This window comes from Petaurus breviceps, unplaced genomic scaffold, assembly GCF_028583685.1.
Source record: "Petaurus breviceps papuanus isolate PSGF00001 unplaced genomic scaffold, PetGlider_PUasm1.0 140, whole genome shotgun sequence".
NCBI classification, from domain to species: Eukaryota; Metazoa; Chordata; class Mammalia; order Diprotodontia; family Petauridae; genus Petaurus; species Petaurus breviceps.
In genome coordinates this window covers 38344268-38370113 of record NW_027185698.1, presented here as the reverse complement: position 1 = coordinate 38370113, position 25846 = coordinate 38344268, and the positions used below count along the sequence as shown (strand labels likewise).

The 25846-nt window shown below is 40.6% G+C and overlaps 1 protein-coding gene across 4 annotated transcripts in view; it reads left to right on the top strand.

Annotated features, from left to right (window-relative positions):
- Window positions 1-25846, top strand: part of AFAP1 (actin filament associated protein 1) — a 271615-nt gene that overhangs the window by 41935 nt on the left and 203834 nt on the right. The window contains exon 1 of one of the 4 annotated variants that reach the window (XM_069070343.1): window positions 4471-4653. The exons of the other annotated variants lie outside the window; for them this stretch is intronic. The gene's annotated coding sequence lies outside the window, so the exon portion shown is untranslated. Of the gene's footprint in view, window positions 1-4470; window positions 4654-25846 lie in introns of those variants that run through there. 4 annotated transcript variants of the gene reach the window in all.

The window sequence follows — 25846 nt, the reverse complement described above, 5'->3', positions numbered from 1 at the left end:
AGACTAAGATGGTGCCCAGAGGCAATGCACAGTATTATATGTTAAGAGCTTTAGAAAGGCATGTAACAAAACTGTGGGAGGTCTACTGGGGAAGTTTGTTATTGACCATGGATGGCAGCTTCCTGGAGGAGGTAATATCTGAGTTGTATTTTAAATGATGGGTGAAGAAAGGGAGAGAGGACACCCTTTGTATAGGAAAGGGTTTGAGTAGTGGTGAGAAAGTACCACCATGTGTACAGAGAATGGAAATTAGACTGGCTTAACTGACTTGTTTAGGGTGTTTATTGGAGGAGTTCTTATTAGATAAGCCTGGAAAGGTAGAATGTTGCTAGATGGTGGGGTAGGGGGCTCTTCAGTCTCCAGTTAAGAGTATTTGATCCTCACTTGGATTGCAATAGGGTGACACTGAAGAATTTTGAACAAAGGTGTTCATACAAGTTTTTATTGATACTTTTTTTTTCATCAAAGTAATTTGTTGATAAAACCTTCTCCCACTCCCAATTGAACTCTCTCACATAACAAAAAAAAATATTTAAGCAAGACTGACACAATCTGTGTAGGAAATGTTCTGCACCAATAGTCCCCTATGTTTCCGCTAAGAAGACTGAAATGAATTTTGTCATTGGTTTTCCAGAACCAAGGTTAGCCAATCAAAGGAGTTTATTATTTTGAAAATAGAAGTTCTTAGAAATAAATAGGCATTTTTATATAGTCCTTTCAGGTTAGTGCAGGAAAACCTCTCAAGTATGAATATTTCATGGACTATAATAAAAAAAAATGGTTTTCAGCCTATCAGTTATGCAAGGCTTTGAATTGGAATAGTTTATTGACATACGGTATTGGTAGTGTAGGTCACAGTTTAATTTTTTATTACTAGTGTCACCCCCTTTCAGTCCAGTGTCTGTTGGGGCTTTCCACCTATTGCTTTGTGCGTTCATGTATTACCTTTGTTTATTTTTTCAATTATTATTATTCATAATAATAGTCAGAATTTATATAGCACTGCAAGTTTGCAAAGTGTTCTACATGTTATCTCACTTGATCCTTGTAACAACACCGTGATGTGGGCTCTGTTATTTAACAGATGATGAAACAGATTGAAGGATATTAAGTGACTTGTCCAGAGTCACATACCTAGCAAATGTCTGAGGTAGGATTTGAACTTAGGACATCCTGACTTCAAATTTAGCGCTTATTATCTACTATGCTTTCTAGTTACCCATTACATTTAAAATTTGTTTTTCATGATATTTAAATATAAATTTATAGATTTAAAAATAAATTTATATTAATGTCTTTTTCATATCTTAATTATCTCAAGATATTTTCCCTCTCTACCTTAGCCTTTGCTTGTAACAGAACAAAAGTTAATCAAGACCAACCAATAATGACTACCACATCTTATGGCACACACATCATTGCACACTATTCAAGGAAGTAGTGAGAAGTCATATATGGCCTTTTGTACTTTCTGAGGGTCAAGGTTGAAATTTAATGGTGACAATTGCCCATGAAGGATTATTGTTCTGGACCAGAGAATGGTCGCTAAATATGATATGATCAGGTTCTACCAAGCTCCAGAATTTGACTATCATATTGTGGAAGAGAAGAAAAAATAGTGAATGAAGAGTCAAGAGACCTGGGTTTTCTTTCCAGCTGTGGGTGGTTTTCTCTCTGAGTCTCAGATCCTCTCTGCTACTTGAGGGATATGAACTAGACTCTCACTCAAACTTTCCTTTGAAAGTTTCCGACTTTTTCGTGTGTGAGGTGCCATGTTAGGTGCTGTGGGGGATACAAAGAAATATGACTTGGTCCTTGCCTTCAGAAAACATATTCTTGTTGAGAATACAGAACAATATAAACAAGAAAGGAAACTGATAGCTGAAAGCAGTGATGTTAAACTCAAATAGAAATGGGGGCCACTAATTTTTACTTAAGGTTCCCTTCACGCAACATATTGACTTCGTTTTAAAGTGCAATGTTATCTAGTTTTATTGTATTTTTGTTTATTTTGTTATATATTTCCCCATTAAATTTTAATCTCATTTGTGATGACCTCTGACAGCATATCTGACACCTCTGGCCCAAAGTCTTGTAATCATTATTATGGAAGAGGGATATTTGACTACTTCTGCTTGGACCCAGGTGGCAGAAGGAGGACCAGCTGGTGGAAATGAGGATGGTGGTGGGTGTGGAGATTTGTTTCTGTATAAGGAAATGCTTCCTGATAATTGGAGCTAACACCAGAAGGGCTACCTCAGGAAGGAGTGGTGAGTTCCCTGTCTTTGGAGACCTTCAGTGTCTCCATTCACCAGTATTTTGTCTCTCTCCCGAAAGATATTGCTGGGGGCTCTAGCTCTCACTCTCTACATTAGTCCACCCACACTCTCTTTGCTTGCCTGCCAGTTTCCCAAACATGTTTTCATAGACTCCCAAAGTGAACACTTGCCCACACTGCTGAGAGCTTCACTCATGAAAAACGAATTCCTGATGCTCCTGGGTACTCCCTGGGGAACTGCAACCAGGCTGTCTCCTTTCCAGCTGCTTCCACAAATGGAGTGTATAGGGAGAAAACCTTGACAGTGATTCCTCTCTCTGTCTTGATCTCTTAGCCTTACAACACCACAGGCTCTGAACAGTGAACCTTGAGCTGAAATATTCTATTTCATTTGAAAAAGCATTTATTAATTAGGCACTATGCTGGGTGGTTAGGGACACAGAAGCCATCACTACTCTCAAGAAACTTGCATTCTACTGGGAGAAAAAACATTTGCACACATAAGTAAATATAAAGTAATTTGGGTGGGAGGAGAAGCTTGTGGGGAGAGGGTCCTGACTATTTGAGTGGAGATGAGAAAAGGTTTTGTGTAAAAGGCTTGATTTGAACCTTGCAGTGAGCTAGGTGGGAAGGAGAGCATTCTGGGCATGAGGGGCAGCCTCTGCAAAAGAACAGGGCCAGGAGATAGAATGTTGTGTGCACATAGCAGTGGGTGGGCCAGTCGGGCTGGTCTATAGTGTGTGTGGTTGGACAGTCACGTAACATCGGTCTGAAATAGATTATAAAAGACCAAACAAGATTTTGTATTTGATCCACTATAGGGAGCCATTGAAACTTCTCAAGCAGGAGGAGTGATCTGGGCAGGTTTGTGCCTTTGGAATATAAATTAGTGTTATTTATTATAGCTCTATGGAAAATGGATTAGAGAGGAGAGAGGGAGGAAGTGAGGAGTCTGATTAGCTGTTATTGCAATAATCCAGGAGACAGGAGATGTAGGCTGGAGCTAGGGTCATATAAATGTACAGAAGGGTATGGATTGAGGGTGTTGTGGAGGAGGAAATCACAAGACTTAACTGATTGGATTTTGGTGGTGATGAAGAATGAAGAATAGAGGAAGACCAGAGTTGTGAACCTGGGTGACTTGAAGGATGGTAGTGACCTTGACAGAAATAGGAAATTTAGGAAAAGGGATAGGTTTCAGGGGAAAGATAACCAGAAAACAAAGTTGCTGTGGACTTTGAGTGCATTTGAGTTGCTGATGGGACATCCAGGTGGTGGTGTTCAGCAGGCAGTTGGGTATTTGGGACTGGAGTGTAGCTCTTAGCTCCCAGGGTCTGGGAGTGTTTATTGACTCACTGTGTAGATCTGGTTGTCCTCTGTGTAGAGAGGCTATACGAACCCTTGGAATCTGATGGGATCATCCTTTAAAAAGAGGAAGGAGAACACAACCATGGGATAAATTTGTGAACAGGGATCAGGACATGGTAGGGAGATTGAGGAGTAGTCAGCCAAGGAGGAAGAGAACCAGGTCAGAGCAATGCCATGAAATATGAAAGAGGAAAAGCTCTCTAGAAGGAAAAGATCAGGTGGTTAACAGTGACATGCTATAGGGAGATCAGGAAGAATGTGGACTGAGGAAAAAAATTGGATTTAGCAATTATTGGAGAGAGCCATCTCAATCACATGGTGGGCTATAAACAGTAAGTTCTCTAGAAACTTCAGAAACTGGGTCAGAGAAGTGAAGGAACTTTGACAGGGTCATATAGCTAGTAAGTGGAAGAGGAAAGATTTATGCTTCATCCCAGATGATTTCCACTAGGCTACACTGCTTCCTTGTGGGATGGCTTGGGGCAAGAGTGGGCATGGTAGAATTTATAATCTTTTTACCAGTTTCTGAAGAGCCTATATATGAGTAAAGTTTGTACCAAGATGGGAAGGTGATAAGCCAGGGAGTGACTTTGGAAATGATGAATAAAAGATGTTGCAACATCTGCAGAATTTCCCCATCTCCCCATATGGGGTGACCAGGACAAGAGAGGAAATGGAGGATTTGTATTGTGTGTTTGCTGTAGTCCTGGCTATATTTCAGGGAGATATGCCAGATTTTATGGTTCTCGCAGAAAAAAAAAAAATGCTTCTCTTTAGGCTGCCCAGTGAGTTCTAGCCAGACTTCAACACTTTTCTATTGCTTCTCTGTTGCCTGCTTATTCCTAGAGAAGACTGTAATGGCTTCTGTCTGACCACTGGAGTGCTGACTTAGGCGGGTGTAGAGAAAACAGCACTGGCTTTGAGTTGGGAGACTCCACATTCGTGCCCTGGCTTTGTCATTTCCCAGCTCTGTTGACCATCAGCAAAGTACTTCAGTTTTCTTTAAGGTCAGTATAGTGTATATGTGAAATGGGGATAATAATACTCTAACTGAAAGAAATAGAAGTGTAGTAGATAGAGGTATTGAACCCAGGGAGACCTGGCTTCCATTTCTGCCTTTGAAGTATGCTTGCTATTAGACAATAGACAAGACATTTAATCTCCCATTGCCCCAAGGGATCCTCTAAGAGCATAGAATGCTTGGCAGTTTCGAGCTGCCTGTCTGCTTTAGGGGAGGGAGGCTCCCCAAGCACCTGGCTCCTTAGACCAATAAAACCACCACACTGCCTCCCTCTCTGGGCTGTTCTAAGGGAAGTATTTTGCAAATTGTCAAATCCTGTATAATGTGGGGGCGATTTCAATGACTAGCATTACTCCTGAGAATGAGGATGGTATTTGTGCTGGGGCTGACCTTACATAAGTGCTCCTGTGGGTGTGGGATTTCTAGATACCTCAGGGGCTTTCCTCCCTCCTTCCCCTCAAAACAAAAATACTCTTCCTAAGCTTGCTCCCTGATGCCTGAAATTCCTTTTTTCAGGGCTCAAAGTCTTTCATTCCAATTCTACTCAGGGGAAAGCTTAAAATGAAAATAGAATAATGCACTTAGAGACTGTTGGAGCTGGAGGGGGGAATGCCAGAGTTTGCAAGGCAAGAACAGAAAGAATGTTAGACCTGAAGGAACCTTACAGCATAGAACAGAGAATTCCAGAGCTGGAAGGGACCTTAGAACATAGAAGAAAGAATGCCAGAGCTAAAAGGGTCCTTAGAATGCAGAAACTAATAGAGCTGGAAGGGACCACCTTAGAACGTAGTTTGCCCAAGCTGGAAGGGGCATCGGAACATAGAGAATTTCAGGGCTAGAAGGAACATTAGAACATAGAATAGAGACAACCAGAGCCAGAAAGGGCTTTAGAACAAAGAATGTTCTGACAGAACTGAATGTTCTGTCCAATTAAAGACCATTTAAAAAAAAACCCTCATTTTATGGAAGAGGAAGTTCAAGCCCAGGAAAGCCCTACAACTTGACCAAGTTCTCTGTGGGAGTTGTGGAAGAGTTAAAACGAGATCCCAAGTATCCTTACTTCTGGTGGAATTCTTTGTTTTACTTTTTACTCTGTGATGAAGAGACTGGGAGGGACAGCACAGAATAGGAATTTGCTTAGAAGGAAAATGTCACCCCTAAGTAGAAAAAGAAGTTGCCAACAAAGTAGGAAAATTGGTTCTATAGACTGTAGCATGACTGGAACCTGGAGGTTATCACAGGCCTGCAAATATTTATATAAGAGCTTTGCATTTTTATTTTTTGGCTCAGATGTATGGGTGGGTGTGCTTTTCTCTTTCAGCAAGTTTTGCTTGGGTATCTCCAGTATCAAAGGAATGAAAGGAAGCTTTCATAACCAGGCGAATGTTCATGGCATTTGGCACCTCCTGTGGGTGTTGTGTTCCTTCCAGTGTTTTGTGTTTTAGGACATTTCATATGTGATTTTTTTCTACTAAAACACCCTATATGTAGGTTCTAGATGTCAGAGAGACAGTGAGGTATGGAATAGATTTAGCAGTCAAAAGTTGGAAGGGACCTCAAAAGTAATTTAGTCCAACCCTCTCATTTACAGATTGGGAAACTGAGTCAGGGTCTTGTGTTTGATCTCCCCAGCCCTGCTGTTTACTAGGTGTATTCTTTCTTTTTCTTTCTTTCTTCCTCTTTCTTTCTTCTTCTTTCTTTCTTTCTTTCTTTCTTTCTTTCTTTCTTTCTTTCTTTCTTTCTTTCTTTCTTTCTTTCTTTCTTTCTTTCATTTCCTTTCTCTCTCTCTTTGTGTTTTTTTTTGGGGGGGGAGGGCAGGGCAATTACAGTTAAGTGACTTGCCCAAGGTCACATGGCTAGTAAGTGTTATGCGTCTGAGGCTGGATTTGAACTCAGCTCCTCCTGACTCCAGGGCTGGTGCTCTATTCACTGCACCCCCTAGCTGCCCCTAGGTGTATTATTTCTGATGGACACATGATAATATTAGCATCCTTACCTTTTCTGCCTCATATGATGGTAGTATATATCAACTGAGGAAAAAAATTTATTAGATTATGGACTACTTAAAGGCAGTGGGAAGTATAGGTATTAGCAAGATCATTTCATCTTAGTTGTTAGCTTGTGGTGAATCTATTTCATCAATGGCATATGAGGACAATTCAGCTACCCTCAGCAGTATTAGGGGTCTTGGCGTCTCAAGAGGACTGCTCCAAGACCCTGTCCAGATGTGGTATTCTGAGACGCTATAACCTATGGATAGAATTGAATGTAGCAACCAAATACAATTTAGCACAGAGTTAAAGTAGTAGTAGTAGTAGTAGTAGTAGTAGTAGTAGTAGTAGTAGTAGTAGTAGTAGTAGTAGTAATAGAAGTTCAAGGGCTCAAGAAGTTCAGCTACTTACTAGCTATGCTACAGGTCCCTCGGGGTAGCTAGCTAGAGCACCAGCCCTGGAGCCAGGAGGACCTGAGTTCAGATGTGACCTCAGATACTAACTAGCTGTGTGACCCTGGGCAAGTCACTTAACCTCCATTTGCCTCAGTTTCCTCATCTGTAAGGTGATCTGGAGAAGGAAGTGTCAAACCATCCTAGTATCTTTGCCAAGAAAACCCCAAATGGGGTCATGGAGAGCTGAACACTACTGATGCAGCTGAACAACAACAGTACACCTCCTTCTCATCTCTATCACCTGCCTTCCCTGGCTTCTTTTAAGTCTGGGCTAAAATCCTACCTTTTGCCAGAAGCCTTTCCATACCCACATTAATGCTAGTGCCTTCACTCTGTTGATTGTCTCCAATTTTCCTGGACATGTCTTGTCTTCACAGTTATTTTCATGTTGCCTTTCCTTTTAGCCGCTTTCTGCCTCTGTTTCCTCAACTATAAAATGAGGATAAGAATAATACCTACTTCACAGGGTTGTTATGAGGATCATATGAAATAATGTTTATAAAATGCTTAGCACAGTGGCTGATGAGAACAGGCCCTTTGATGCTTGTTCCCTTCCCATTAGCTTGACGGGGTGGGGAACCTGTGGCCTTGAGGCCACTACACCTGGAGGGTCACCTGTTCCCCAACCCGTGGGGCTTCATGAGAGCAGGAACTTTTTTTAACCTTTCTTTATATCCCCAGTGTTTCGTACAATGCCTAGTGTACTTTTTGAGTTGTTTCAGTCATATATCCAACTCTCCATGACCTCATTTCAGGTTGTCTTGGTAAAGATGGTTTGCCATTTCTTTCTCCAGCTAATTCTTTTTTTTTTTGCCTTTTGGAGGGCAATTGGGGTTAAGTAACTTGCCCAAGGTTACAGGGCTAGTTTTTTTGTGTGGGTGTTAAGTGTCTGAGGCCGGAACCGAACTCGGGTCCTCCTGACTCCAGGGCCAGCGCTTTACTCACTGCACCACCTAGCCACCCCAAGCTCATTTTTTTAGATAAGAAACTGAGGCAAATGGGCTTAAGTGATTTGTCCAGGGTAACACAGCTAGTAAATATTTGAGACTGGATTTGAACTCAGGTTACACTGACTCCAGGGCCTGTGCTCTATCCACTTTTCCACCTAGCTATCCCTATTACAGCATGCTTAATAAATGCTTTTTCACTTGAGGAGGAGAGGATACTTTGGTATCGTGCCTCTAGGTCCATTGTTCTTTCTACCATAAATGAATGAAAAATGAAAAATCGTCTATTAAGAACTTATACTGGGCTAAGCCCTGGGATACCAACAGATGAATCAGACAGTGCCTGGCCTCAAGGAGTTCACATTCTAATGGAGGAGACAAGCTGCATGAAAGGGGCCAGCTGCAAATCCGATGGAAAAGTCTTTGGGGATGTAGCAGTGAGGTGGATAGAATTCCTTCTTTAATGTCTTTTTCTGTAGATAAAATAAAATCAGTTTCTGATGCTGAACCACTGACACTGCCAAGGATTGTGGTGGCAATTCTGGCTCTTCAGTAGCTGGGTTGCAGCACCCACAGAAGCAGTTGCCAGGTCACATCACCGGGGGGTGTTACTTCCCAGGATACAATAGGTGTTGGGGCTGGGCTGGAAGCATAGACATCTGGGTGGGTGGGGGTGTATGGCTGCCATTCCCAGGCTGTTGGACTTACATGCTCATTGATGGCATTTGGCCAGCTGTTGGTGTTTCCAGTGCTGAGCAAAGTGGGCTCCGTCTTCACAGTGACTGGTCCCCTCAGTGTGTAGCTGTGGGCCCAGGGTTGGAAGCAGCACCAGTAGTCTTTGGGGAAGTACTATTCCCATGGCTCTTAGATTCCAGGTACTGCCTTGTATTGCTTTGCCTGGCATATGTATCCTATGTCACTTGAAAGGTACCCCACAGCCTCAGTTACCTAGGCTGCAAATTTACCTGCCTAGATTGCTTTTTCCTCTAGTGTTTTGGTACAAACTCTTAGGTATAACTAGGTATAAATGGTCAAGGAATTACTTACTAAAGAATGTTCCCGTTAGTTTGACACAAGCAGATCAAACATATCTGGAGTCGGCAGGGCGAAGAAGTTGTGGAGGGAAGAGGGGGAGGGAGAAGGGCATCATTTTCCACCCCCTCATCCTTCCACTGGTTTTGATTTTTGTAAAAGTGCCTTATATGGTGCTGTTGGAAAGAGTGTTGGACTTGGGATCAAGAGAGGCTGGAACACATTAGCTAGGTGACCCTGGGCACCAATTTTTTCAGTCTCACTTTGCTCATCTATAAAATAGGGGTGCTAATGCAGCCTTGCACTACTCATTTCACAGGGTTATTGTGAAGAAAATGATCTATAAACATTAGAGGCATTTTAGAATTTAAAAAACTATGCAGGAGGAAACTGTCTTGTTTTAAGTCATTGGACCAAGGAAGGAAGGAAGGACAAAAGAAAGTATGAATTTATTAAGTGTCTACTACATGCCAGATACTGTGCTAAACACTCTCCAAATATTATCTCATTTCATCCTCACAATAACCTTGGGAAGTAGATCCTCCTATTCTCCTAATTTCACAATTGAGGAAACTGAGGCAAACAGAAGTTAACCAGGGTCACACAACTAGCAAATGTCGGAGTTTGGATTTGAACTCAGGTCTTCTTGACTTCAAGCCTACACTCTTCCTATACTATACAGCACTGCCCAACTTTCAAGTACACAGGCCCCCACAGGTGGCTCCATCGTTGTTCTGTTCCCAGTATGAGATCAGCATGGGTGTTTTGAGCATTTACCTTCCACCCCATCTGATGGATGACTCTGGGAAGATAAGGAACATAGCTGGATTCTAGGATTCATGTAGAGGCCAGGCCCACAGTAATGCCTGCCTCTTATGAGCAAGTTAAGATCACGTATACACATATCAACCCCATTTCTTTGCATAGCATCGAAAGACCTTGGTTCAAAAGTCTACTTCAGACATCTATGAGCTGTGTGACCCTGACAAGTTAAAACTGAGTCCTCAGCTATAAAAATTGATGTCATTATACCCCACAGCACCTAACTCTTTACTGTTAAGATCAATGAAATAACATTAAAGGACTTTCTGAACCTTGGCAGACTATGCAAAGTCCAGTTATTAATTACTGTTATGGGAATGGGAATTTAAGATCTTCCCTGCCCCTAGGCCTTTTGATAGGCTTAGGTGACTTGAGAACCTTCCTTGAATTGAGAATATACTCTGCCCCCTAATAGGCTGAATGTAGTCACATAGAGTTTGTTTTTCAGGAATCCCCACACCTTGGTGCTTTGTGATCGACCAGTGGGTCAAGAGGGTTGTTACATTCTCTGAGTCAGGAGAAGGCTATATATACCCTGATGTGCGGTTTTGTTTTGGGGCTCACTTTGAGAAGTGTTGTGTGATTTGACCAGACAAGACTCTAGGCAGCCGTTGAGCCCCCAGCTTTGAAAACCCAGATGTTGGTGCTTCCCTCTCTGGTAACTGACTAGGTATGGATGTAATGGTCACACAGCTGGAAGCCTGTCTGCTGATCTGTTTCTCTGTTTGTAACTTGTTTGTATTCTCTGAAGTTCGGGGTGCTGACTGTTTTCCGCTGAACTAGGTAAATGATATGTGTTTGATTAATTAGAGTAAGATTATTAACCCATTTTGTGTTGCTTTCCTTTAGAAAAGCAGATCTAAGAACTTGTGTTGGCAGCCACCCTGGGTATGTTAGGGTGCTTGCTGCTACAATTACTATTATGAGTTCCCCACTAGTGACCTGGGCCTAGAAGGGACCTAAAAGGCAATTAAATCCAAAGTCCAATTCCAGCATTTTTCCAAATAAGGAAACTGAGGCTTGGTAGACTCATCCTAGAAATAGAACTGTAAGAAACCTCAAAGAATTTAAAAGCACTTCAGGTTGTTTCTTCATTTTATAAAAATGAAAACTGAAGCCAAAGAGCTTGTAACTTGCTCAAAGTCCCATAGGTAGTAAGTTTCAGAGGCAAGATTTGAACCCAGGTTTTGTGACTCAGTTCATGCCTCTTTCTACTGTTCTATGCTTCGACCTTATTACAGCAAAGCAGAGACTGTATGCCTGCCTACTTGTCAGAGATGCTAAGATGTCTCTTCCTGCAGGATATTTAATGAGGTGACCTCTACATTTTCTTCTACTTTGAAGATTATGTGATTTTATCAATAACAGTCACTTTACTCAGTTGTGACTTTGCTTATCCATCTACATTATTAAGTGGATGCAAGGATTATTAATATGCTATATAGAAAGGTCAGAAGACACATAAGTTCCTAGGTTTTTAGAGTTATTATAAGAATTTTTTTTTCCTTTTAATTTGGGAGAGAGAAAATAAGTGATTTGTTGAAAAATAAAATAAAATGAATAATTTAAGAAAAACTGGGAGGGACATTAGCGATCTAGTCCTATTCCTTCATTTATACACGGGAAAAATTAGGGGAAGTGACTTGAGCAGAATCTTACAGTAAGGAAGACACAGGACTAGAGAGAATTGGAATTTGAGGCCGGCGTTCCCTACTCTTATATCTATTATACAGGTCGGCCCTCTGTTCTGAATTTTCCCTCATTGAGTCATTTTTTTCTTTTGTACTTCTGTGGAGTTAGCTCCTTTCCAGTTAGACACTGATCCCGGATCTCTGAATGGTGTTCACCAAAGAAGACGACCCCTCCCTCCTGCTGTTTAAGTGGAGAAAAGAAGAGGTTCTTTCTTGTCTATATTTGGTGGGATTTTCTCAGCCTGACTTAGAGATAGGAATGCACAGAGAATTGTGGGAGAAGCTAGCTGTCCTCACTTGCTGACTCCTCACTCTGCACACTGTTGGGGGAGGGTGGGGAAGTGGAGAGGGTGGTTCCACAGTAACTAGCCAAAGGCCTTCTGAACCCATCTGTCCACAGCAGTGACCGGCAGGCCAGGCCAAGGATCTGTCTTACAGAGATGGACTATAGTAGTTATGGCCTTTGTGGCCTGAGATGTTTCTGCCAGGACTTAATCGCTTTCTGGGGAATGCTTGGATCAACCAAAGGGTTGGGGGCTGGGGGGTGGGGAAGAAGGCACACATATAAAAACCTCTCTACCATATGCTCTTTTCTGATTTAGTAGTAATCACAGCAAGGAGGTGAGTGTGGGCCCTCCCATCACTGTGAACTGTGAAAGTCATTTCAGTGTTCTAAAAAGAGTATTGAATTTAGAGGCAAACGTTCTGGCTCTGACACTAACTTTGTGACCTTGGACAAATCACACTATAAGCAAAAGGGTATTGATATAAATTAGGGCTTTTTACTGCAACTGTTGGAATGAAGGTTCTCTGGCTGGGTTCAAGGAATTTAAAAATGGGGAGGATATTTGATCAATGTTTCCACCCATTTCAGTTCTTTCATTTGGCCTCTCTAGAAGAGTGATTATGTGGTAACCCTGCCTCTCCACTAGGGAGGGGGAAAGGGAAGCCATCCACAAGACTGAAATGTCCAAAGATTTGTTCAAGCATATATATTTACATCCATCTTGAGATAGGAGTGAGATGCAAGAGGCCTCAGATCTTTGCCAAGATTGGGACAGCAATTTTAAAGAAGGCTACCCAGCCTTCCCTGCTTGTATGTGAAAAGCACCTTTTTAGGGGGTCGGGAATGATCATTAGTAGGGAGCAAGGTGTTACTATGTCTACTTCTCTTCTATTCTTGGGGATCGTTGATAATAAAAATTGAAGGCAATGAGAGTGTGGGACTGGAATTCTTCCCTGATTTATAAGGCGAATGTGGAAGTTCTCATGCAGTAGGGCCATCTGGACCCAAGGAATACTTTACATACGTGAGGTTATTTTTAAAAAGATGGACAGTAAATACTTAGAGGATGCAAAGCGATAAATTATCTGGCAAGTGAGGAAGGTGGTCCTGGGGTTTTCTCTCAGGTGAGGGATAAAATGCCTTACACAAAGTCCTTATGTGTTTGATTTTGGGATTGTAGATGAAATGCTGACTCAGATTCCACTGGGCTGGGAGAAGAAACATATAATATACATACATCCTTACAAGGCCTTCCCTATTTATGTAACAGTAAATGCGTGCGTTCATATAAATTCACTTGCAAACAATATTGATTGATATTTACGTTTTACTTTGAGAATGGAGAGCACATTGATGTTAAAAAAAATTCAAGAAAAACCACATATTTATACTCATAAGAAGGGATGTAGAATTGTGAAAACCAGAATTATGGAAATCATTAAAGTAATTAAGGTTTTATTGCCTGTGCCACTGTATGTCATCTAAACTTAGAGGTAGTGTGGCATAGTAGGAAAAATCTGAAGACTCAGGTTCAAATTCTGCCCATTAGTTGGGTAACCTTGGGCAAGCTACTCTGCCACTTCTTGGAACCTCAGTCTCTTCATCTGTAAAATGAGGATAATACTTGCTCTACCAAACTCTAAGCTTTGTTGTAAGGAAAGCACTTGGCAATCTTTAAAGTATAATATGCAAATATGACTTGTTATCAATACACATTTCCCCAAACTTAATACCTTATTGCAGTGTTCTATACACAGAAAGATTTTTATACATTTTTTTTAAATGAACTAATAATTCAGTGCCTCAGTTTCCTCACCTGTAAAGTGCAAATAATGATAACGTATGCTACCTATTTCATGTACATCATAGATTTAGATTTGGAAAGAATTTTGGAGGTCCTTATTACACCAAGGCAGAGACTGTATGCCTACTTATCTGAGATGCTAAGATGTCTCTTCTTTGTTCAATGCCTTCATTCAATAGTAACCACCTGGGACCCAGAGGTTGAATTATTCACCTAAGGTCACATAAACAGTGAGGTCTTTTGATTCCAACTCTGGCATTCATCCCGCCCCATCTCACTGCACAATATGATGAGGAAAGCACTCTGAATGATAAAACTCTGTGGACATACGATCTTCTATTATTTCTATAATTGCTAATAATTCTGTTGTATAGCTTTTTAAGAGTAATCTATATTAAATGGCAAATAAAAGCTTATTTCGATATATTTCCATAACTATTCCCAAGCAGAATTAAATATGTTTGTAAGTCTCCCTCTTTTTTTTTTTTTTTAAAGCAATCAGGGTTAAGTAACTTGCTCAAGGTTACACGGCCAGGTGTTTCTGGGTGGGTGCTAAGTGTCTGAGCCCGGGATTCGATCTCCAGGTCATTCCAACACTGGAGCCGGTGCTTTTACTCGCTGTGCTACCTGGCCGCCCCTGTAAGTCTCTTAATGGAAAAAAAAAAAGGTTCTTGGTAATAATGAAAATAATTATTTTCAAATAGCCCGTGGTTTATGAAGTACTGTCTTCACAACTGAATTAGGAGGTTTGTTGTTGTTGGGTCATTTCAGTTCTTTTCCAGCTCTGTGATCCCATCTGGCAAAGATATAGCTTGCCATTTCCTTCTCCACCTCATTTCACAGATGAGGAAAGTGAGGCAAACAGAGTTAAGTGACTTGCCCTGGTTCACACACCTAGTAAGTGTCTGAGGCAGGATTTGAACACAGGATGAGTCTTCCTGATTCTAAACCCAGTGTTCTATCCATTGTACCACATAGCTGCCCAAACAGAAGGTAGAATGTAACGGTGTTATAGATAATATTCAATTTTTTCACATGAGAAAACTGAAGCTGAGAATTGTGAGATTCTGCCCAGGATCATTCAGATACTAAGTGGCACATTTGAGAAGTGGACTGAAACCTTCTGACTTCCAATACAATGGTCTTTGTTCAATGTTAAGGACACAATGGGATGCCACTTAAAAATAACAATAGATTACAAAAGCAAAAGGAACTCTTGACTTGGAATTGAGAGACATTGCTTCTGAATCCTGGCTTTGACAATAGTTATTTGACTTATCACAATTTTACCTATGAGGAAATTGAGTCAGGGCATCTGTGTGTGAAGTGTATCAGTAATGTGATGTGGCTAATACACAATAAACTCTGGGGCTTGGATCTAGGTCTTTGGAGTTGAATCCAGTACTTCCTATTATGCAAAAAAAGTGGAGAAACCGCTGAAATGCCAAGGTTAAAAAAAAATCTATTAGTAAGATATATCTATCAAATTTGAACTGATTTTTTTTTCTCTAGAATTTCGCTTTTCATTGAGTCTGAATCACCTCAGGTGTTAATTATTTTTATAACAGTTTTGCACTTCTGTGATATTTTTATCTTCCTTGAGTGTGAAAACTTGATTAGTAACAATTTGCTATGCTTTTAGGTTTAACAATTTGACCCTCCCTGCTTCCAGCTCCTAGCTTCCACGTGATTCCACCCCATTGGTTTCAAGCCATTGAAATCAATATAATTACTTTATTATATATAATTAAATCTAATTACTTTATTATATAATCAAAGGGCAGAGGGAATTCTTTTTGGCGTCTCTAGATCCCACCATTGTGATCGGTGCTTTATAATCCCAAGGATAAAGGCATAGAGAATGCCCTTCAAGGTTGTAAGGAACAAAATTCTGAGAGATATCCAATCAATGGTCAAGTCCTGTCCTTTCCATCCTCATGATATCTTTTATTTATGTTCCCTTCTCTCCTCTGACCCTACACTCTAGTGTAGACTCTCATCACCTCATGCCCTGGACCACTGCTGTAGCTTGCTGCTTGGTATCCCTGCTTCAGAAATCTCCCAGTTCCAGGCCATCTTTCCCTCAGTTGTAAGGTCTTTCTTCTGAGACCCAACTTTTCTTGTATATATCTCGTTTCAACATTCACATGTTGATTCACACATTAGACTGTGAACTTCTCCAGAGCCGAGAACGTCTCTTGCCTTTATCTGAATTGCCAGTACTGACTGACCTTCTTAGGTGTATTAGAATGGTGATTCCTTTCATGTTTGAGTTTAACTCTGAGGCCCCTTCCAATTAGTGATTCTGTCTTGAAAGAGCCAATGGAACATTTGATCCTTTTTCTGATAGATAGCCATTTTGATGTTTGGGTCTCAGGACTAGAAGTCAGAGGTTTGGATTCAAATTCTGCTTCAGATACTTATAAATGATATGACTCTCTGGCAAGTAACTTAATCTCTCATTTTCTTTATCTTTAAAATCGTGGTAATAATTATTTGTTCAGGCATTTTTGTCTGACTTCACCATCCCATTTGGGATTTTGTTGGCAAAGATACTGGAGTGGTTTGCCATTTCTTTCTCCATCTAATGTTATGAAGAATAAATGAGAGTGGATATAAAATGGACTGCAACTCTTAACTCTTATACATGGTTATATAGAAATGGTGATTCAGTCATGAATAGAATGAAATGGAAGCATTTAGTGGCAGGACAGTGGAATGGGAGTCTCTGGGTCTTAGTTTCTTCCTTTGTTAAATCAGGAAGTTGAACCAGAGAGTCCCCTAAAGTCTGTCTCACGTCTAAATCCAGGGATATCTACTTCTCTGTTTTTTCCCCTTTCATGCTTTTGGTTCATGCTACTCTCTTATGCATAGAATCCCCCTTCTCTCCCCTGTCCACTCTGTTTTCTTCTGTTGAGATTTCTCTCCTATTTAAATGTTTCAGTGTCCTTTTCTCCCTGAAGTATTTTCTGGTACCAGCAAATCTGAGGAAGTGGAACTTTCTCAATTTTGTAGCTCTTTTATCTAACCAATTCTGTTTATTTTGTATAGTCATTATTTGTCTAAGGTGTTTTATCTCTCCTCCTAGACAGCCCTTTTAAATGGAGAGAGTGACTCATTCATCTGTTTCATCAGGCCCTAGAACTTCCTAAATGTTTGCTGATTATTTGTTCGGCCAGCCTTGTCTCTTGCCTCTAATTCAGCTCTTCCCTTCCCCTTGATTTTCTGCTTTGATTTTTACTTATTTTTTTCCTGCACGTTTGATATTTTTCCCTTCATGTTTCTAGGCTGCCCTATTCTCTGTGATCCTAATTCCATTAATTCCCACTTCAAACACAACACTCTAGAAATGTTTATGGGTTTAGGCTCTCTGCCACTTACTTTTCTTTGCTGACTCACAATTTTGAATTTCCCTCTCCTTTTTGTTTCTGCCAAATTTGGATGACTTATTTTCCTTTGCACCATTTGTAAAAGGAAATGGTCACTTCTGAGGCCAGCTCATCTCTGGGTCAAGGTAGAAGGAAATTTGCTAATCCTAATTACCTCTTCTTTGCTGTGAGGTTTCTGGCTCTGGAGAAAATTTCCTAATTCTGACTGGTTTTCCTCTGAAGCAGACACCCAATGTTGCCTTTCCATTCTACCCACGTTTCCTCTCCAAATGGAGCGCGTTAGAAAGACTAGGGGTTTTGAAGACAGGAGACTGAGTTCTGCAACTAACTCACTTCAGCCTTGGGACTCAGTTTCCCTTCTGTAAAACAAGAATGTTGGGAATAAATGACCTCAAAGGTCTCTTCTAGTCCTGATATGGCTTCTACTATATTCAATTATGAAACAAATATTGACAAAGAATCTACTGTGTGCAAAGACAAAAAATACCAACAACATAACAGAAAAATGGTCTCTGTCCTCTGAGAGCTTGTTCTTCTGGGGCTGAGGTGGGGGGAATGCTTTATGCAAACGACTTAGTTTCAAGTAGAAGATAATTAAAGGAGGAACAGGTGATCATAACTAGAGGCATAGGGAAGGGTAGGAAGAGGTGTCCTAGAGAAAGCTGAGGATTCTGAGAGGTGTCGAAGAGAATGTGCTATGTTCCAGGTGTGGTGGGTGGGTGGGGTCTATGAGGGAGGCAGCCCCACACAGGGTTTGAGGTGGGAGATGAAATGCCATATCTGAGGACTGATTGGGTCAGTTTGGCTAGAACGTAGTGTTGGGAGGGTAATAATATGAAATAAATCTGGAAAGGTAGGCTGGAGTCATACTCTGAAGGACTTGAAATATCATGCTGGGAAATTTGTATTTTATCCAAAACCAATAGGGAACCACAGCAGGTTTTTGAGTAAGGGAGTGACATGTCCAGACCTGTACTCTTAGATTATTTTCACAGCTGTGTGGAGGATGAAATGAAAGAGGGAGCCTTACTGTAACAGTTTAGGTATGAGCAGATCAGCTTTTGAATTAGCTGGATTAGTGGGTGACTGAAGGATCTGATCCATTCAATTTTAGCAACTCTCCCATTTTGCAGATTAGACCCAGAGCAATGAGGTTGAGTGGCTTGAGCAAGAGGAGTAAGCATCAGAAATGGGATTTGAACCCACATCATGTCAGTCTAGAATCAGTTCTTTCTTGATGAAATGCTACTTCCCCTAGGGAGTGGGTAGAGAGCAGAGATGTGCCCTTTCTCATCAGCCCTTTTCCTTCTAACATTTTGCCGAAATAGCTGATTCTGTTTATAATACCAGCCCTCTGCATAGGCAGGCAGATGAGTGTTGCCCTTGTAGGATTTTCTGAGGTGAGGAAGGGCAGGAGCACCCCATTCTCTTCCCTTCCCTCTCTGCTAGCACTCCTACCTTCTGTCTGATGCTTGAAATCCTACCATTTCCCCCATTTAGCTTAAATAGCCCCATGTAACTATGTGAATAATCTTGATGGATAAGAAGAACTCAGTTCTATAGACTTTATTTGCAAAGGACTTTCCTTACTTAAACCCTATAAGGTGTAGATAGTGAAAATATGATCAATCCAATATTGCAAATGAGGAAACAGAGACTTTGAGAATTTAAGTGATGGGGCGGCTAAGTGGTGCAGTGAATAGAGCACCGGCCCTGGAGTCAGGAGGACCTGGGTTCAAGTCCTGCCTCAGACACTTAACACAAAAACTAGCCGTGTGACCTTGGGCAAGTCACTTAACCCCAATTGCCCTCCAAAAAAAAAAAGAATTTAAGTGACTTGCCCAGGGTTATACCATGTGAGTGTATGAAGTGATGTGAGAAGCCAGGTGTCTCCTGACTTCAACTGTAAATGTGTTATCCATTTTAATTTTTGTTCTTTTCCTTTTTCTCTTCTTTCTTTTTTCCATTCCTTCTCATCATGAGCAACGATTTATTAAACACCTGCATGAATTCAGGAAGCATTGTTTAGTGAAAAGAGCATTGGGATGTGTTTTAGGAAATCCCTGTGTTCAAATCCTGTCTCATACCCTATGGGTAAATTACATTGCCTCTGAGCCTCAGTTGTCCTATTTGTAAAAATTATTTTTAATTAAAACAATTAACAATAAGAGTTGTTGTGAAGAACAAATAAGATTGTGTATGTAAAAATAAAGGCTGTGTTATTCATTATTATTATACCCTGGGGAAATAAATCAGAGAGATTCACTGCCCTGGAAAGGGGAAGTCTAATTGGGTGAGACAGGAATTTTTAACCTTAGGGTGGGTAAAGAAGAGAAATTTTGCCTGCAGGATTTGGAGGATGAGTCGACATCCAATTGACCAGTTTTATTTAGGGCTCCCCAGTGACACTAGCCTGCATTTGTTCTATCTTGAGAATTAAAGTTCCTGGAGAGATTTCCTGGAAGACTCTTTAGTCTTGCTGTTCTATTTCATTCCCTACTTCTCAGTCTGTGACAGTCTTAAATTGTTAAGGCATGTAGTTTCTGAAAGAAGAATGAGGTGAATAGAACACTGGACTGAAATCAGGAGACCCTGAAATCAAATCGTGCCTTTGACACTTAGTAGCTGAGTGACTCTGGGCAAGTCATTTTCAAGTCATTACTTCAGTTTAATCAACTGTAAAATGGTAATAATAATAGTACCTCCTTCTCAGTATTGTAAGAGTCAAATGAGATAATGTATGTCAAATGGTTTTTTTCCTCTTTGAAGGGCAATTGGGTTAAGTGACTTGCCCAAGGTCACACGGCTAGTTTTTTTTTTTGTGTGTGTGTGTGTGTGTGTGTGTGTTAAGTGTTTGATGTCACATTTGAACTCAGGTCCTCCTGACTCCAGGGCCGATGCTCTATACACTATGCCACCTAGCTGCCCCATGTCAAATGCTTTCTTAATTTTAGAGCACTATGAAAATGCTATACTATTACTTTTATAAGACCCTCTCCAGAACTGTGCTTTTGTGGTCTGTAGTCTTTTCCAGCTATAACCCTTTAGTGATTTAATAATTCCGACATTTACTGGAAATAGGTAGAAGCTTTTTATATGTAATCCTTTGGCTGGGGGTTTTAATCTACACTATTGTCCCTCTGACATTAGGGTCCCCTGACCTAATTGGGGCCCTTCCAGACCCTGTGGAAAGAAGTCTGCTTCCCACCGTATCTGTTTTCCTGGACACTTTTACTGCCATAAAGGACACTAAACAGGAAGGCTTTTCTATTTTTCTTGGCCCATTTGAAATGCCGGAACGCGGCTGTGACTCTAAAGGAGCCACCTCCCTCATTTCTGCTTTTAAAAAGCTTCCCCCTACCTATTTCATTCTTCCTCCTTCATTCAGGAATTTTGCAGAGTATTTGATAGGCAACATTGTATGTGCATTTTTGCAGGTCAGAACCTAGAGATGGCCATATTGAAGCTTGATTTATTTTTATGCTATCTTGTTCAGAATCCTTTCAGAAGAGATTAGAGTCCCTTGACCCAGATCAACAGACAAAAGATGATTTCCTTCAAGGGGAAGCCTTTAACGGTGACCACTCTGAACTGGGCAGTAGGTACTATGATGGACAGATATAGGTCACTTTGTGTCAACTGATTATTTAACTTCCATTTGATGGATATTTATTAAGCACCTAATTCCTATGTGAGGAATGCTAAACTGGGTGCTAAGGAAGAAAAAAAGTCTATATGCATCTTCATATAGATTTTATAGTGCCTCCCCTCATGCAGCTTACAGTCTAGCAAGAGAAGACATACAAATTAACACTTGCCCAGGGAGTCAGTGGTAGAAATGAATCTAGAACCCAGGTTTAAGGACTCTTTGTCACATGTATTCTCCCTCTCCTTTTCTCTCTTCTCTCTTTTTCTTACCCTCTCTCCCTACTCCTCTTCTCTTCTCCTGTCCTCTCTCTCTTCCCCTCTGCTCTGCCTCTCTTCTCCTTTCTCTCCTCTCCTTCACCTCTCATCTCTTCCCTTCCTCTCTTTTTTGACCCCTCTCTCACTAGCTCTCTCCTTTCTCACTAACTGTCTTCCTTCTTTTTCTCCCCCTTTCCTTACCTCCTCTAGTTGGGACTGGGCATTAGACCCCTCAATCCTGACTGAGATCTAATAAGCTTTGCAGACTGCCTTACCATACCGATGATATTTAATGTGCTCAACATCCACTAAAACCCCCCTGTCTTTTTTCATTCTGCTGTGTCCTTTGAAATTCCTGCTCTATTGTTAAGAAATTGCCCACATTCAACTTTGAATTAACACACCTTTCACTCCTCACTTAAAATTCCCTATGCTCTTTTCACTCCTGGATACTGTCCCTATGCTCACTGACTTAATTATTACTCACTTGACCAATGAGTGTTATTTCCTCAGTGCTACCACCTACCAGAATCAAGGACATGACCATCCTTACAAGGAATTTGTGGTAATGAAATAATTATTCAATGAGAATATAAAAGTTGGGTGCACCCCAGGAAAGATATTACATGATTCAGTTGGGCTAATCTAAGTACCTTTGACCTCATTCTAACCCTTCGAAATGATTACGTTTATTTTGCCATTCAGTTTTAATTATTTAAAATCTAGATTGGGGTTAAAAAAATGTCCAAATCAATTTTTTTTGTTGTTGATGCAGTATTTTCTTGATGCTTATTTCTTAGCATTCAGCTTTAAATATGAATTTATTTTTTTTAATATGAAACTTAATTGGACTCTCCTCATGTTGTTTCCAGCCATTTTTATGGGATGTACCTAATACATTTTCATTATTAAATTAAGTCACAGAGAAGGAAGAGATCTTAGAGATTGTCTAAATCTAACTACCATTTTGCAGATGAGGAAATTGAACCCCCAGAAAGAGAAATGACTTGTATATGGTCACACAATTAGCAAGGAATAGACCTGGGATTTTAAACCCAGGTCTTTTGCTCCCAAGTTTAGTACTCTTTGTCCAGACAAAGATCACTATATTCACATTTTCCCTGGGCTCACTCTTTCCCCCTTTCCTACTGGAATGAAATTAATTCTCTGCTTTATGTAGGGGAGAAAAAGGATGAGAAACAGTGTAGTCTGAGAATTGGTCAGTTACCCTGTCCCAAACAAAGCTCATCTTCAGTCTAACCTAGGTTAAAGGATGATGCTTTTCTTTGGTGATTCCAGCAGTGTTGGTGGTCTTTCTTTAGTTTGCACAGGGGACTTGTATATGTTAGCTTTATTTTTTTCCTTTTCATTGTTGTTTAGTCATTTCAGTCATGCCTGACTTGGGTTATCTTGGCAAAGATACTAGAATGCTTTGCCATTTCCTTCTTCAGCTCATTTTACAGATGAGGAAACTGAGGCAAATAGGGTGAAATGATTTGCCTACAGTTACATAGCTAGTGTCTGAGGCTAGATTTGAACTCAGGTCTTCCTGACTCCAGGCCTGGCACGCTATCCCTGGCACAAAAATCCATGTTGAGACTAAAGTCTCCAAGGCTTTTACAGAGTAGGCTTGGGCTGGGAAGCCATTTATTTCTCTGTTCCTTGTAGTCAGTTCTGAGATACTTTTAGAAAGTATTCATAGGCAAAATACTCAAACTCTGTTCCCTGAAGAATGGGCAAAACCCAGTTAAAACACAGGGTGAGTTTTGGTTTTGCTTCCCCTTCTCTCTAAATCTTCCCTCCAAAGTCAAATAAATTCTAAGAATCCTCAATCTATTGTTAATTCTTTTTCCTTTCAAAAATGTTTTGTTTTGAGCCATGAGCCAACCCTTCTGTTATGATATACAAAACCCTTAATTTTTTGTTTTTCAAAACATTTGGATAACCACACTCTCTCACAGAACTTACTACCTGAGAGCACTTTCTCAGGGACAAGTGTGGGAAGTTTATCTATAGATAATTATATTTCATTACATCTAAGTGATTGATGTACTATGTACATCATGGGACTGTGGCATGGAAAGGTCTTTGTCATCTTAAAGCACTATACAAATGTGAGTTGTTGGTTTTAATATGCTCTATTTTGCTAGAAGGTTAAGGTTGGTTAGTATTTAAAGGTGTGTGTGTGTGTGTGTGTGTGTGTGTGTGTGTGTGTGTGTGTGTGTGATAGAGATTGGTGGAATGAGACAAAGAAGTGGAATAATTAACAAATTTCCTTTAGTTAGGTAGTTGACTGGTTTATCCCCAGGTTCAGGTATAATGACATCATAGCATTGTGGAAAGAACACTGGCCTGGGAGCCAGGACACTTCCAATCTATAGTTGGCTAAATAACTGTGTGAAATTAAACAAATCATGTTCACTCTCCACCTCATTTTTATAATGTGCACTGGGTTAAATGTTATCTAAAGTAGGTGCCTTCCAGCATTATGCTTTATTTTTTTTGTAAATTATCGCCATTTTTTTCAATTAAAAAGTCTTTATTTTTTCCTACCCCCCTTATAGTCCCTCAGCCCCAATCCTATTAACTAATATGCATAGTTGAGCAAAAAAAATTCCCACATTGTCCACGTCCAAAAATGTGCATCTCTTTCTGAATCTTAAGGTCATCACTTCTGTTTAGGAGATGGGTAGTGGATATTGCCATTGATCTCCTGGAATTGTGGTTGGTGATTGCACCAATCAGAGTTTATAGATTTTTCAAAGTTGTTTTGTCTTTACAATGTGAGCAGAGTTTTGATGAACCTGAGTAAGTCTCATAGATGGTGCGAAGAATGAATGAATGGAAAAAAAAACATTTAACAATCATTTCTTATGACAAACAATGTAAATAAATGCTAGGAAGATAAATAGAAAGGGGGGACAATTAGCAAGGCCTCCTGACAAGAAGAATGTGTTTGGAAAATCCTCCCTGATGCATTCATTTCAGTCCCTGGGGTTAGGATCAGGAGATAAATTTGGCAACTATATTTTTCTTTAGGGAGAGTGATTTATGGAACTCATTGGGCCATTGCTGCACCCAGAACCCTAAGCTGGTTGAGAAACTTCTACCATCCCCAGAATTGCAGGTCTAGAGCAATTGCTGTGCTCTAGAGATACTTCTAGATCAAAGTTGGGAGAGAAATGTGGTTCCTCAGTCAAGCAGATTAGGTTAGACTTCCCTCCCCCTCTCTTCAGAGTCAGACTCTATTTTGGAAGGAAGGGATCATCTTGGAAGATCCTGGTTCATTCTGGACACTTCTAATCCTGCTCCTCACCAAATGCATCTGGGCTCCTGGAGGCCCCCAAATTGACCCCTTGGCTTGGATGACTTCCCAAGTCATCTCTAAAACGAAAGGGTCAGACTAGAACCTAAATTTAATGTCCCTCCTAATTCTAAGTCTTAGGATCCTGTCTGAACTCCATGTTGAATCTTGATTGGTCTTCACAAGGCAGCTGCAAACTTGAGTAGACCAAGAAAGTATCTCTGAAGTAACTTAGGTGCTCCACAAACGTTGATGCATTTGTCCTAGGGGTGATTTCCAAAGGTCATTCCCATTGCAGGAAAAAACAAACAAAACAAAACAACAAATTACTAGCAAAAGGACTCTCTTTGCTTTATAGGATTATGGTGTTGGACCTTAGAGGCCATCTTGTTCAGCACTTTTTATAGCCAAGATTTGAACCTAGGTCCTCTGAACAGTACAATGTTTTTTGGGGTACCTTGTGGTTCTTATATCTCCCATATAATAGGTGAAATCTCCATAGCTCATGGCAATTTGCAAAGGCTTTTCCTCACAGCAAACCTTGAAAGAAGTCATAAGTGATGTTAAATTCATTTTATAGATGAGCAAACCAATGACAGAAGTAACAATATCATGCCAAAATCACATAGTAAATGGCAGAACCATCATTAGCAGATCTCCCAAACTTGTGTGCCTATTATGTTCTCTCCCCCATCATCCTCAGCCCAGCTACCACCCAGTGACTGGTAGAGGAGGAAAAACTTGAATCAGAAGATCTAGCTCTGTGTCCTTTGGCAGATCACTGCCCCAGGTTGGATCTCGGTTTTTTCATGTGTCAAATGGAGGAGAATAACATAAGCTTGATTCCCCTCTTGGGGTTGCTGTAAGGCTATCATTATAATAATGGCAGTAATAATAATAACTCCTGACATTTATATGACACTTCACCATTTTGAAAGCACTCTATGTATATATTTTTTTCACTTGAACTTCACAACAGCTTTGTCATGTAGGGTGTCCCATTTTACAGATGAAAAAAGAAAACCAGGGAGATAGTGGTTAAGTGACTTGCCCAAAGTGACAGTTAGTAATGGTCTGAGGTGGAATTCAAAGCTGGATCTTCCTTCTCCAAGTTTCAGGCTCTTCCTATGCCAGGCATCTTTGGACAATACAAAAGTATGATAATAATAATGGCAACGGTAATTTAATTGTTATCAAAGGAGGTCTTGGTCTCTTGATAAATCACTTAGTCTTTGGACCATTTAGTTAAAAATACAAATTACTTAACATGTGCATGCATTTTCTTTTTACGCCTGCTATTAATTGTGAACATGGTGTTTTTGCTTACAAATTAAGTCCTTTGGGAGGAAAAATAGGTTTTGAATATCTGGAGGTTATGTGGGGCAGAATGAAGGCCTGCCTGCCCTGTTAGACTTCCAGATTTCCTCCTGTTTGGGTGGTGGGTGGGAAGAGACAGAGACAGGGAGACACAGGGAGAGATGGAGAGGGATGGAGAGGAACAGGGACAGAGAGAGAGAGAGGGAGACAGAGACAGAAAGAGAGAGAGAGGGAGACA